The sequence below is a fragment of the Podarcis liolepis genome, assembly GCF_965112155.1.
Source record: "Podarcis liolepis genome assembly, chromosome: 2".
Lineage (NCBI taxonomy): Eukaryota > Metazoa > Chordata > Lepidosauria > Squamata > Lacertidae > Podarcis > Podarcis liolepis.
The window spans coordinates 110,141,759-110,155,629 of NC_139555.1; the positions used below are offsets into that span (position 1 = coordinate 110,141,759).

Below are 13,871 nucleotides of genomic sequence, written 5' to 3' on the forward strand. Positions count from 1 at the left end.
AGTCAGCCTCAGTTTCCCTCCTCTCGATCATAGCTGTCAACTTTCAGATTTGAAAATAAGGGATCAGTCTACGGGATATCTAAAACGGCGCTGGAATAAGGGCATTTCCCGCAAAAAAAGGGAAGGTTGACAGCTATGCTCTTGATCAAGCTCAACTTCACGGTCAGAGAGAGAGAGAGAGAGAATGCCCAAACACAGCTATTTTAAAATACTGGATGGGTATGGGCAGGTTTGCTTCTGATGCAGGAGAGAGGGAATGAAATCGGAAGCCAAGCGGATCACTCTACTTAACTTCTTATGTCTAGGTGCTCATCACAAGTATGAGTAGCCAATGGCATCGTGGAGATAAGAATGCTATGGAGCCGGCGGCGGCGGCGTGGTTCAATAGAAAAGCCGGCTGGCTCAATCCAGTCCACATGCAAGGCAAGGCGGAGCCCCATCTGAGTTGCCACTGAGGGTGTGGGCTGACACGTACTGGTATTTTGGATTCCCTCTCCACTCACAGCCTGATCAGCAGGCAGGAGGTGGGCAGGGTGCTTAAAGGAGCAGAAAACTACAAGCGATGACGAAGCTGCAGTTCCGGAGGTGCTTAAAGAAGTTTGTCACCGTCTGTGTAACAAGATGTTGCTTGGCGAATGTGCATGGACAGGAGCCTTAAAGTTTTTGTTTTTTTTCTAAGTTAGTTACTGGGGTGGTGCACAGTATTAAAAGACAGAACTTGATTTATGTTTCTACCCTTCTCACGTCCCTCTCACGTGCCGCCAATCCCACAGGTTTACTCAGAATCAAAGCCCTTTCTGCTTCCTCTCTCACTATTTAGGACGAGCGCGTAAACAAATAAAGGATGTCCCTAAAACCCGCGAGAAGGGAGGAAAGTATGGGGACGAAAACCATAGGCATTAGATGGGATAGAACCGATTTGGAGGCTGTTCTGTTGGCAGCCCTCTGGGTCTCCCTTGGGACTCATTTACAGTGGTACCTCGGGTTACATACGCTTCAGGCTACAGGCTCCGCTAACCCAGAAATAGTGCTTCAGGTTAAGAACTATTTCAGAATGAAAACAGAAATTGTGCTCCGGCGGTACCGCGGCAGTAGGAGGCCCCATTAGGTTTCAGGTTAAGAACAGTTTCAGGTTAAGAATGGACCTCCAGAACGAATTAAGTACTTAACCCAAGGTACCTCTGTATATACAAAAAAAGAGAGGAAACTGATAACTCGCCCACTTCTTGTGGGCTGTAAGGCCACAGCGAGTTGGCACTGTGACACTGCTTCCCTACAGTTCCTTGGGAGGTTGGGGGGCAAGATTGGTAGTTCCACTGCCTTTGAAAAATTTTGGCAGAAGGCATTATCTGCAGCAGGCCCTGAGTGGTGGAATTTCCTCCCCACAGAGGAGTGTTATAGTATTAGGAAGAGGAGATGTACAGTGGTACCTTGGGTTACAGACGCTTCGGGTTACAGACGCTTCAGGTTACAGACTCCGCTAACCCAAAAATAGTGCTTCAGGTTAAGAAGAAGCAGAAGAAGAGTTTGGATTTGATATCTTGCCTTTCACTCCCTTTAAGGAGTTTCAAAGCGGCTAACATTCTCCTTTCCCTTCCTCCCCCACAACAAACACTCTGTGAGGTGAGTGGGGCTGAGACTTCAAAGCAGTGTGGCCCAAGGTCACCCAGCAGCTGCATGTGGAGGAGTGGAGACGCAAACCCGGTTCACCAGATTACGAGACTAGTTGGTTCTGGGGTTTTTTAAGAGCGAGCTCTTAAGAATCTCTTTTTGCAGAATGCGCAGTCATTCCATTTTGTAAGCAGGTTTTGGAAGTTGGCAAAATCCTGCCCAGCCTATGTAGCCAAGGGTGACGATGGGCCATATTCACGATAGCGTGGCTGAAAATGAATGTGGGCCATTTTCAAATGAAACAAATAACTTTCATGAAGATTTTGTTACCAACTTAAGTTGTTGTTGTTTAGTCATTTAGTCGTGTCCGACTCTTCATGACCCCATGGACCAGAGCACGCCAGGCACTCCTGTCTTCCCCTGCCTCCCACAGTTTGGTCAAACTCATGCTGGTAGCTTCGAGAATACTATCCAACCATCTCGTCCTCTGTCGTCCCCTTCTCCTTGTGCCCCCCATCTTTCCCAACATCAGGGTCTTTTCCAGGGAGTCTGCTCTTCTCATGAGGTGGCCAAAGTATTGGAGCCTCAGCTTCACGATCTGTCCTTCCAGTGAGCACTCAGGGCTGATTTCGCTAAGAATGGATAGGTTTGATCTTCTTGCAGTCCATGGGACTCTCAAGATTCTCCTCCAGCACCATAATTCAAAATCAACTGAAGTGAAGGGGGTCAAATGTCCAGTGAGTTTGCCAGACAGCATTAACAAAAAATCACCTGTAGCCGTTGTGATGATTTAATTGCCCAGAAGTCTGAAAAGTGTTTCGAGAATAATGAATGACTACAGCCAAGACAGCTGTGGAACCACGATTTGTGATGTCTGGTGCAAAATCCAACTTTGTCAGAATCCCACATTCCATTCTTTTTTTCTTTTTTAAGAATAAAGTTTCTAGTCCATATAATTCCATGCCAGAATGCCTACTCGGTCTTGGAAGCAAAAGAATGGCTAAGAAGGTTTTATTTAACAGCCAGGGTGGTTGTGGTGGCGAATCTTCGTTTATCTGCAAAGCTTTTTAATGCTAATATGTTGAGCTTGCATAATCTATACAGATTTCAGAATTGCATATAACTTTGATCACTTTGGTGCAAAAACTTGGGAGGGTTGTGCGGTTTCGGTTTGTTTTAGTGCAGAATACTCACCAAACTGTCCAAAAGATTATTGATTACGAAGCAGACATCTAATATATGCATTGCTCTCTCTCTCTCTCTCTCTCTCTCCCTCCCTCCCTTGTAGTGGATGAAAATAAACCAGAGATGGCAAAGAAGGAGAAAACGTATACTTTTAAAGCTCGGACTCTGTATATTTTCTTAGCTGTCTTATTTATTATCGTTATTAGCATTATCGGCCCTGCGGTTTGGCTTGGTGAGTTCTCCGCTGTTCTCTTATCCATTACCTTTGACTTCCACCTTGTAGTCATTGTTTGCTTCTGTGACTTAACAGGCAGACTTGGCAAACATGCGTTTCTCAGGGAGATGGGGCTCCTCTTCCACGTAACCAATTTCCCCCATGAAAATGCTTGCCCCTGAATTAGCGTTTTGCAGTGTGCCGAGGACCGCAGCCTTAGCTTCCATAAGACCAGCAGGAGACGGCTCTGGCAATGACTATAATGTATCACGGTTTTAGGACTACAATGCCCACTTGACTGATCAAGCCTTTTTAATCAACTAAAAATGTCTCCCTTGTTTAATCAGGTCAGCAGCCCCCCCCCCATTTAATATTAACGCTTCCAAAAATTGTGGGCGTCAGGCACCATTTTAGAAGAGGCTTTCTGTTTTGGGCAGACAAAAGACATTCCCCTTATATCGCCTTACATTGTTTGGGTTTTCCAGGCCGCAGCTGAACTTCTGGGAATGAGGGCCGCTGAGGGGCAGGGCCGGGGCGAAAATGGGGCAATGCAACAGGTGTGATTCTTAGCTTTGTACAGTAGACCACACACCAGCTAGAGCGGCGACAGGCTAACAGGCTAACATCAGAGCCTTTAGGGAAATTGTCGAGTATGAGTGTCACTCAATTTAATACATGTTGCTTGATAATTAGACTGCAGTCCTGTACCACAGGGAGGCAGAACCCTTTTTGAGCATCATAGGAAACCTTCCAGTATGTGTGGAACAAAGTATGTATCTACTAGTTCACTTTGCATTTAGTTCACAGTTTAATTCAATTTCTTCCGAATGACCCTTGGCAAAAAAATTTTTATAAAAAGATCAGCATCCTGAACGTTATAAACTGCTGTGTTGATATATAAATTATACGTAAGAAGACTAAGGAAACATCAAGGCACACAGATAGTAGAATGTTTAGTTGATTTTCCCCAGCAATTACTATATTTTAGCTTCAAGGCCCAAAGAGTTTTGGAGAGTTAAGAACAAATATAAGAGAATGAATTTGAAGATGGATTAGAAATTGTGTGCTTCAGAGATTATTATTATTATTTTAACAAATTCAGTGAACTTTGCATATATTTTTTTACTTTCTCTTCTGCTCTATTTTCTAAAGCAAAAAAGGACTCCTTTTCCTACTTGTGTGGAAAAGTACAAAGCTATATTCTAGTCAAGCAAAAGACAAGAGGCTGGGTTTAATTCAGTGGTACCTCCAGTTACGAACTTAATTCGTTCCGGAGGTCCGTTCTTAACCTGAAACTGTTCTTAACTAGAGGTGTGCTTTCACTAATGGGACCTCTTGCTGCCGTTGCATCGCTGGCACACGATTTCCGTTCTCATCCTGGGGCAAAGTTCTCAACCCGAGGTAACTCTTCCAGGTTAGCGGAGTTTGTAACCTGAAGCGTTTGTAACTCGAGGTATCACTGTAGTTGCGCTAGCTGGAGCCAGCACAAGTCCCTCTAGTGGAACAAGCTTCCTGCCTGGCCCCCCTAAACAGCTTGGGGTGTGTGTCAGGAGAACCCTCAGAACAGACTGTGGGGAGGAGAAAGGGAGAAATAGCTTGGAAACACACATGTTTTTGCTTGCCCGATTGAACAATTTCCTTAATGCTAGTTTAAATTCCACCCAGAGACTTCTGCACTCACATGTCAAAAGTCATAATTCAAGAACGCATCATAGCTGGGTCAAACCTAGGCCTGCAGCAGGGCAGGTGAGGGGGGTGGCCTGGGTCCCAAGGACCAAATATTTGAGGATTGGAGGGCTGTATTTGGCCCTATCTCTGCAGTAAGGAGTTAAACTGTGTTAGGAATGGCACCAGTCAGGAAAAGCAGGAGATGGGTAGGTGCACCTCCCACCACAGCGATGAATAAATGGACTATGCTAAGTGGAGTTTGGGTTATAGCCCCCTCTATTTCCAGAGCAGTAGCTGCGCTTAAATTACTTTCTTTCTTTCAGGTATCTTGTCAACACGTTCATCAATGGATCAGCGCCCTTCAGGTCACAACCCCTGCCCTCAGGGCTGGGTTCTGTCAAAACCCACACCATCACATCCGCACCCTACCTGTGTCACCCCCTGCCCTCAGGGCTGGGTCGTGCATGAAGCCAGGTGCTATTATTTTTCAACTGCTGAGGCAAACTGGACCTCCAGTCAGAGCAACTGTTCTTCTTATGGTGGCTCCCTGACGGCAATCGATACTCCAAGTGAAATGGTGAGAGCCTTTCCAGTCTGCCCTGTGGACTTCATTATACGCAAGTAGCATTTAGGCCAAGGCTGTATTGTGATTTACCAGTTAAATCAGCAGCGGGGAGCCTCATGTCCACCACAGCTCCCAATCAAGCTCAGTGCTTCTGTCCCAGTTGCCAGTCATCCCATTGCATTTTATGGATACCACAGATAAGCCTATCTCACCTCTGATCTTAACACTGACAGGGGCTCTTTTCCATCAGCAGGAATTGATGGCCATCATTAATTTGGATGGCATTGAAAGAGGATTAAATTAGAGAAATTCGTGGAGGAGAGTGGCTAGGTTCTCCCTGCAGTGTCAGAGATAGTATTCCATTGGCCCTTACTTCAATCTTTGAAGTTAGTGCTCTAGGGCTTAGCTAAGATCAGTAGATAACACCTGTCTGCTTGCCCTTTAGAGATTCTCTCTCAAGGGGCAGTTAGAAGGATCTTTCCGCCCACTTCAACCCCGGCACTGGAGTGGAGGGGCCTGAAATATTCTTTGGGTGCACATCATCTCCCGGTCATTCAGAATTATGACATTGGACTCCTTGTGGATTCACTGCCATGCCTGAAACTTTAGTTTGCTGTATCGACCAGGGATGTTTTGTCAGCTCAGTTTGGTGCACCTCCTAGATCTACACCTCAGCTGGGTTGTGGATGAGACCCTCCTGACTGTACCATGACCTACAGAGCTCCATCTGGTGGACGTGCAGAGCAGGGCCTTCTCTGTGTTGGTGCCTACTGTATGGCATTCAGTCCTTGTGGCATTCAGTCAGGCACCACCCATAGAGTGCTGATTCTTCGTTACTTTGTTGATCACTGCTTTTTACTAGATATTGTGTGAATCACTTAGATATTTCTCTTTTATGACTAAAAAGTGGTATAAAAACATTTTAAGTGAACCACCCTGCTTTTGTAGCTTCAGACTGGACTACTGTACTGTAATATATTTTCTGTGAGGCTCCCTTGGATGAGAGTTTAGAAATACCTTTGGCTGTAAAACACAGTCCATCGTGTAATGGCAAGTGCTATATAGCATATTTTGCTTGGTTGTTTCTAATTCATGTCCTGCCTTTCCACCAGATGGTGCTCAGTGTTCCAGCCTCTCTGCATAAATGGCCCTCTGGCCACAGTTACTTTGGCAGCCATCTTGCCCGATTTGTCTGAAGGGAAGATAAATTCTCCCAACAGTTTCCTTGGACGTGGGGCTCGCCATTAGCAGTTGCAGGGCCACAGCTTCTTTCTCCTCCTCCCACTGTCGCCTAAAGGTTTTTGTTGCCACGGCAACAGAAGCAACTGTAGGAGCATTCTGGCAGCCATTTTGTATCCCCCACAATGCCCTGGGCCCAGCATCATTTCAGGGTATGAGGGAGAGTGCATGGAATGGCGGCTACAAAAAAACCCCTAATGAATAATATTAAAATATAAATTAGCCTTGAAGACTAATAATAATAATAAAAAAAAAGACTGTTAGTTTTTGCAGTTACCTTTTATATTACTGTTTTTATCAACTGCTGTGGCAAATGTTTAAACATGTTAGTATATTTGAAGAAAATCCTGCCAAGTGGGTAGAATTTCTGAGGTTCTCCTTTTTGAAAATGATGATGTTCTGAAAAGGGTCTGTCAAATACTGAGTTGCTTCTCTCACCCCCCCCCCCCAAAAAAAATTGCAGGATTTTCTACTGAAGAAGGACCCAGCTGATTATTGGATTGGGCTACAGAGGAAGGAAGGACAGCCCTGGAAATGGGCAAATGGCTCAGATTTCAGCCAATGGTAAGGTATCCATCTGATTCAGGTTTCAGATTATCTTGAGGTGGTTGCGTGATTGGAGATTTCCCCAAAATATTGCTTCATTAAAAACACACCCAGAGAGAAAAGTTGTGTCTCTTTTTAAAAGAATTAGAAATGAAACCTCTGTCTCATGATCCGCTGTGCTGGAGGGGGCTTGGATGAGGCAGAGATGCGCCTTCTCCCATCCCTCCCATCCAGATCTCTGGCCTATGCTGGTGAGGGAGCCCTGCTGGCAAGCGGTGCCCCAATGTATCCCCCCCCCCCCCGAAGCTTGGTCAGTGGTAACCGTGCTAGCAGTAGGCAGCAGAATCCCTCAAAACAGACTTGTTTCAAGACCGGGGGCACAGGATCCATTGGATTCTGAAACAGTTCTGCTGCTGTCACATGATGGAGGCAGTAGCAGAGGAACCCTCTCTGGCACCCGGGGCGGGGCGCCGAGGGGTGGGGCAAATTGCCCGGTGATGCACGCATGACATCCATATGGAGTGCGCACATACGGCATCATGTATGGAGTGTGCACGCACGGCAGCCCGTACAGTCGCCTGTATGGATGGCACGTGAGATGCGCCCATACTGACTGCGCATGCCCTTGGCCGCTCTACAGCTGGGGGGAGGCAGGGGCCATCTTGTCAAACCCCCCCCCCCGAGTGGCACCCAGGGCGACCCGCCCCCTCTGCCCCCCCCCCACTTCATACACCCCTGGATGGAGGCAGGCCAAATCTGTGCCTATTTGCTGCACCAGTTTGGGAGCTGCTCTGGCTGGTATGAAGGTAGAAGGTTAAAGGTAAAGGACCCTGGACAGCTAAGTCCAGTCAAAGGTGACTATGGGGTTCAAATGCTCATCTTGCTTTCAGGCCAAGCGAGTCAGCATTTCTCCCCAGACAGCTTTCTGGGTCATGTGGCCAGCATGACTAAACCACTTCTGGCGCAATGGGACACCATGATGGAAACCAGAGCGCACAGAAATGGCGTTTACCTTCCCGCCACAGTGGTACCTATTTATCTACTTGCACTGGCGTGCTTTTGAGCTGCTAGGTTGACAGGAGCTGGGACAGAACAAGGGGAACTCACCCCATCTGAAATGCTGACCTTCTGATTGGCAAGCCCAAGCCCAAGCCACAGGCCTGTCAATGAAGGGGTGTTATGCTGCTCCATTAGGCCTCACTGCAGGACATTTAGTGCAGCAATGTTGTGGAACTCCCTTTCCATGGATATCTGATACACATGGACTGTTTTGGGATTTTGGTACCGATTGCAGACATTTTTATCCTCCTGCCTAGGAGGGTAATCCTGACTTGGTCACTGTTGATTTTGAAGCAGCATAATGTTGTTTTAACAGGTTTCTATTTTTTTAAAATAATATATTTATTAACTTTTCAAAGGTTATACAAAAAAACAAAAAACAAAAATACAAAGGTTTCTAACCAGTCCTTAATAAGTTGCATATTGATACCTCGCTTGGATGCTATCTCTACTGTGTCCACATTTGTGGAATGCTGTCCCCAGGGAGGCTTGCTGGCACCATCATAACATATCTCTAGGCACCAGATGAAAACATTTCTCTTCACCCAAGCCTTTGGGAGATTCCTCGGCCTTTTAAGTATGTTTGTGGGAGGGGGGTTATATTTGTTTTTGTTTTATTAGGTATTTTGTATTCTCATTTTGCATTTTTATGTTGTATGTTATTTGGGTGAAGGGCAGTATACAAATTTTAATAATAATAATAATAATAATAATAATAATAATAATAATAATGTTGCAGGTTTAAATTTGGAGCAGATGGCCACTGCGCTTTCTTAAATGCCCCAAACATCAGTTCTTCATTTTGTGAAAACAAAAGACGCTGGATATGCAGAAGACCTCATCTCCAAGCTTGAAGAGAGCTCAGAGTCTTCCCAGCACAAAAGCACAAAACCCCAAAACCCCCAAACAAAAGCTTTACCAATTTCTTAACACGGTCCTAAAGAATAAGTGCCTTATTTTTGAAAGACTGGGTTGTATCATTAATTATATCCCTTTTTAAGCTCACAATTTGAAAAATTCCCAAAATGGAAAATGAACGAGGTCCTAACTAAAGAAGAATGGCAAATTAAGCTGACAGAATATGCACAACTCACAGACTTAACATATAGAAGAAGTGAACAAGAAGAACATACATTTAGAGAAGATTGGAAAATGTTTATTGAATATATGGGGTGGAATTATGTATACTTGAAAACCTTGGCAGCATTAAGATAAATTCAACAGTGTAAACAAGTTTTGATGGATGCAATAATGGAATACTGAATGGTTTAGTTTTTGGAAAATATGCAGGGATTTATGATACACAAAATGAACCATGGAAAGAGAAGAAGGGAAATCATTGATATTTTAGGGATGTTAAAATGAGTATTTTAAATTGTAAAACAGAAAATTATATATGATTCTTATTGCCCTTTCCGTGTACTTTATAAAAGTCATGGTATCATTGTCAGTATTTTCACTGGTACTGTCCCAAAGGGTCACATGACCAGATGATTACATTTGTTATGAATGTCTCTTTAAACAGAAGTCAGGCTGATAAACTTCTGCTTTTTGTTCTTTCTTTCCGTCTCTCACAAAGAGGATGTGTGAGAAAGCTGCGCACACAACAGTTACTTTTATTTCTTTGCTGTAAAAAAAAATGTTTGATGCTACAATTCCAACACAACTCTGCTTCTGCTGATCTCTGCTGATTCTGTGTGCACATAATCTTACTGGATATGTGCCAATGTTTGGGGGCCACCAGGTGGCGCATTGGAAGATGGCCGACAATAACATCTCTCCGACCCACACGAGGTAATTAAGAGGCTGCTATGGGAAGTATGCAGTCTTCCCGACCCCCCAAGGAGATGGGGGGACAGTCTTGCCAGCAGTGGCCATAATGCACCCCCGGAATTGAGAGAAGGGGGTGCCGGTCACTTGGCACAGCCCTCGGTGAAGTCGGCTCTTCCCAGACGCCGTCTCCAATCTGCGCGTGCTGGTTCGTTTCAGCTCGGAAACACAATTGGAAATATATAACTGGAAAGGAGCTGAAGCACATACATCAAGCAAAGTTTGAGAGATAAGGCTGCTGATTAATGGATCTCTGGGATCAGAGCGGTGGGAGAGGACAAATAAATCAAGCGATGAAGCGCCATTAAGAGATTGGTATGTTTGGAGAAGGGGGGTGGAGGAAAAAACTGTTCTTTATCCTATGTGAGCATTAATAATAACCCTCCACCCCAAAGAAAGAAGAAAGAAGAACCGCCGTATTTTATTTATCATAAGCAGGAATTCAAAAACTGTGTGGGATGAATTAATGATGAATGAAGAGAGGATTGGTAAATATCGGAGAATGGAAAATTCTATGACACAGTTTAAAATGGCGTCTCGCAAGATAGGCTTGTTTAAGAAAGACGGGGGGAGGAGAACCAGGACTTATTGGAATGTGAATGATGATTGAACTTGAATTTAACCTGGCAGAGCCCTCTATGAGATATTTTACAAGCCTGGGGAAACTAAAGGGCAGACCGAAGATAAATCTTTGAAGAAGGAGGGGAACGGTGGCTGTCCTGAGATATGACTTGTGGAGTGTGTAAAACCCACACAGACGATGTTTGCTCTAACCTGCTTGTGAAGATTATCAGAGATCGCAAAGAAAGGAACATATGGCAACAATAAAAAGATGAAGAAAGTAAAAAAGAGACTATCTGGATAGAACTGGATAGAACTGTTTAATTAAAGCAGTAATAGAAGTGATGTTTGGATCCTCGTTCGGAGCTTGATGTATGGGTACCCCCAACAAAATTGAAAAATTTGGCTGTATAATTTGGAACTAATGTGAATTGAAATAATGTGATATGATTGGCCTGTTAATAAAAATTATGTTTTTAAAAAAAGGGATATGTGCCAATGTTTATACGAGACTCGGCCAGAAGGGGAGCGTCCCGAAAATCATAAGGATACCAGAATAACCAGGAAGTAAGATTTCCTAAGTGACAGAATAAGCTAACACACTGAAGCTTGTATTTTAATATGAAATGGGGGTTTATTCGTTCAGGAAACTTCACAGTATTCTAGCAATGTCCAGAATTCTGAAGTGGTTTTTACCACAGAATCCCACTAGCATTCACCTCTTGTAGGCTTATAAACTTGTACATTAAAAATAGGTTATTTCCTTGCATATCTCTTTGGGGTCTGCAGATTTAGCCATTGCAGTGGCTGCGGCTGCCCTTCTTCCTGGGATCGATGTCTCTGCTTGCTTGTGCCTGTTCTCTCTCCTGCCACTACCTGGCTGCCCTGCTGACTTGGGGAAATGCGCAGAAATGGCCAGGATGAGCTGTGGAACTTGGGGACGTGTAGTTCTTAAGAGGCCAAATCTCCACCTCCAAAATAATAATAATAATAATAATAATAATAATAATAATAATAATAATAATAATAATTTTATATCCCGCTCTCCCCAGCCAAGGCCGGGCTCAGGGCGGCTAAAAACCAATAATAAAAATGAGTTGAATGAATACAACTTAAAAGCAAGATTTAAATACAACATTAAAACAATTAAAATGCAGCCTCATCACAGGAGGAGAAAGGAAAAAGAAAGAGGGGAAGGGAATCAAACTGGCTCCAAGCCAAAGGCCAGGCGGAACAAGTCTGTCTTACAAGCCCTGCGGAAAGAAATCAGATCCTGCAGGGCCCTGGTCTCATGAGACAGAGCATTCCACCAGTGTTGAAAAGGCCCTGGCTCTGGTTGAAGCTAATCTAACTTCCTTAGGGCTCGGGACCTCTAGGGTGTTTCTATTTATGGACCTTAAGATCCTCCATGGGGCATATTGGGAGAGGTGGTCCCGTAGATACAAGGCCGTGAAGGGCTTTAAAGGTCAAAAGCAGCACCTTAAATCTGACCCTGTACTCCACCGGGAGCCAGTACAGCTGGAAAAGCACTGGGTGAATATGCTCCCATGGCAGAGACCCCGTGAGGAGCCTCGCTGCAGCATTCTGCACCCGCTGGAGTTTCTGGGACAGATTCAAGGGCAGCCCCGCATAGAGCGAATTACAGTAGTCAAGCCTGGAGGTGACCGTTGCATGGATCACTGTGGCCAGATCAGGGCGAGAAAGGTAAGGGACCAACTGCTTGATGCGGCAAAGGTGGAAAAATGTCGCCTTGGCTGTTGCTGTAACCTGTACCTCCATGGAAAGGGAGGCGTCAAGGATTACACCCAAACTCTTAACAGAAGGCAATGGCACTAATTGGGCCCCTGCAAGAGAAGGGAGTTGGTCCCTCATCTCCATACCATCCCGACGCAGCCAGAGGACCTCTGTCTTTGAAGGATTTAGTTTCAATTGGCTCCCACGAAACCATCCAGCCACAGCTTCCAAGCATCTGGTCAGTGTGTCTGGGGCCGAGTCGGTGTGGCCATCCATCAGCAGATAGAGCTGAGTGTCATCAGCATATTGGTGACAGCCCAGCCCAAAGCTCCTGACAATCTGGGCAAGGGGGCGCATAAAGATGTTAAAAAGCATTGGGGAGAGGATTGCGCCCTGTGGCACTCCACACACCAAGGAGTGGCATGACGACATCTCCCTCCCTAGCGCCACCCTCTGTCCCCAACCAGAGATAAAAAAGCACAGCCAGTTATGGGCTATGCCCTGTATCCCCACATCTGCGAGGCGGTGGTCCAGAAGATCATGATCGACCATGTCAAAGGCTGCTGACAAATCTAAAAGAATCAGCAGTCCTGACCCGCCTCAATCCAGCTGTCTACGGAGATCGTCTGCTAGGGCAACCAGAGCAGTCTCAGTCCCGGAACCAGGACGGAACCCGGACTGAAATGGATCAAAAGCCGATGTTTCCTTCAGAAACCTACCAAGCTGTTCAGCAACCGCTCTCAAGAAGCCCAAGACAGCGGCAATAAAATGCCATTTTGCCATATGGAGAGCCCTAGAGAGTGGGCAGTGCCAGGGAAACCCCTGGGAAAGCCAGGTTTTCTACTTCTAAAGTTAACGTGCTTTCTAGCCAGTTAAAGCTGAAAAGCCATTTCTTTTAACTTTTTAACTGGTCCATTTCTATTACTTCTATTTCATCATCGTCCTTTTTATAAGTTTGGCCTGCATGATTCAGCTGCTTGCTCTCAGCTTCCAGAGGGGGATGCAGGGTGCTAGAAAGGGAAGAAACCTTCCCCCTCACCTCGGTGTTCATTAATTATATCTCATGAAAAGTTTCATCGTCTTTATAGCCAAGTCTCTCTCCATGCAGGGGAATTCTAGGAGGTAGCTCCAGAGTGACACCTACCTGGTGTCACTCTGGTGTTTCCTGCTTGGCAGGGGGTTGGACTCGATGGCCCTTGTGGTCTCTTCCAACTCTATGATTCTATGATTCTACCTGCTCACTCAACCCCCTCGATCTAGATGCACCAGGAGCTGACCTGACCATGGCAATACTTAGGGTCGGATCACCCACGTCCATAAAGGTGAACACCAGGTCTAAGGCATGTCCGTGGCTATGAGTTGGGCCAAACTTATTCAGGGGCAGCCCCATGGAGGCCATGCTTTCTCTGAAGCCCTGAACGTCCCCTTGTAAGAGATACATGTTTTATTGTCAAATCAGTCAAAGGTGGGTTATTCCCTGGCCTGTTACTTTAGAACTGCAAATTTCATTGCCACGCACTGCCACTTCCTGGTGAGGCAAAAGAAGAACTCTTTTCCTTTTCCTTCTGGTGTGGTGTTCTGTACATAGTGAAACCAATGTCCCCACTGTGGAAGGACGTGTGGATCCAGAATTGGCCTCCACAGTCACTTACGGACTCA

At 45.4% G+C, this 13,871-nt stretch overlaps 1 long non-coding RNA gene across 1 annotated transcript; it reads left to right on the plus strand.

Moving 5' to 3' along the window:
* The first annotated feature begins 4,959 nt into the window (after positions 1-4,959).
* Positions 4,960-10,963, plus strand: LOC310702053. The gene is made up of 3 exons (XR_014523171.1): positions 4,960-5,255; positions 6,946-7,046; positions 8,827-10,963. It is a non-coding gene; the product is annotated as an uncharacterized lncRNA (long non-coding RNA).
* Positions 10,964-13,871: the final 2,908 nt, after the last annotated feature.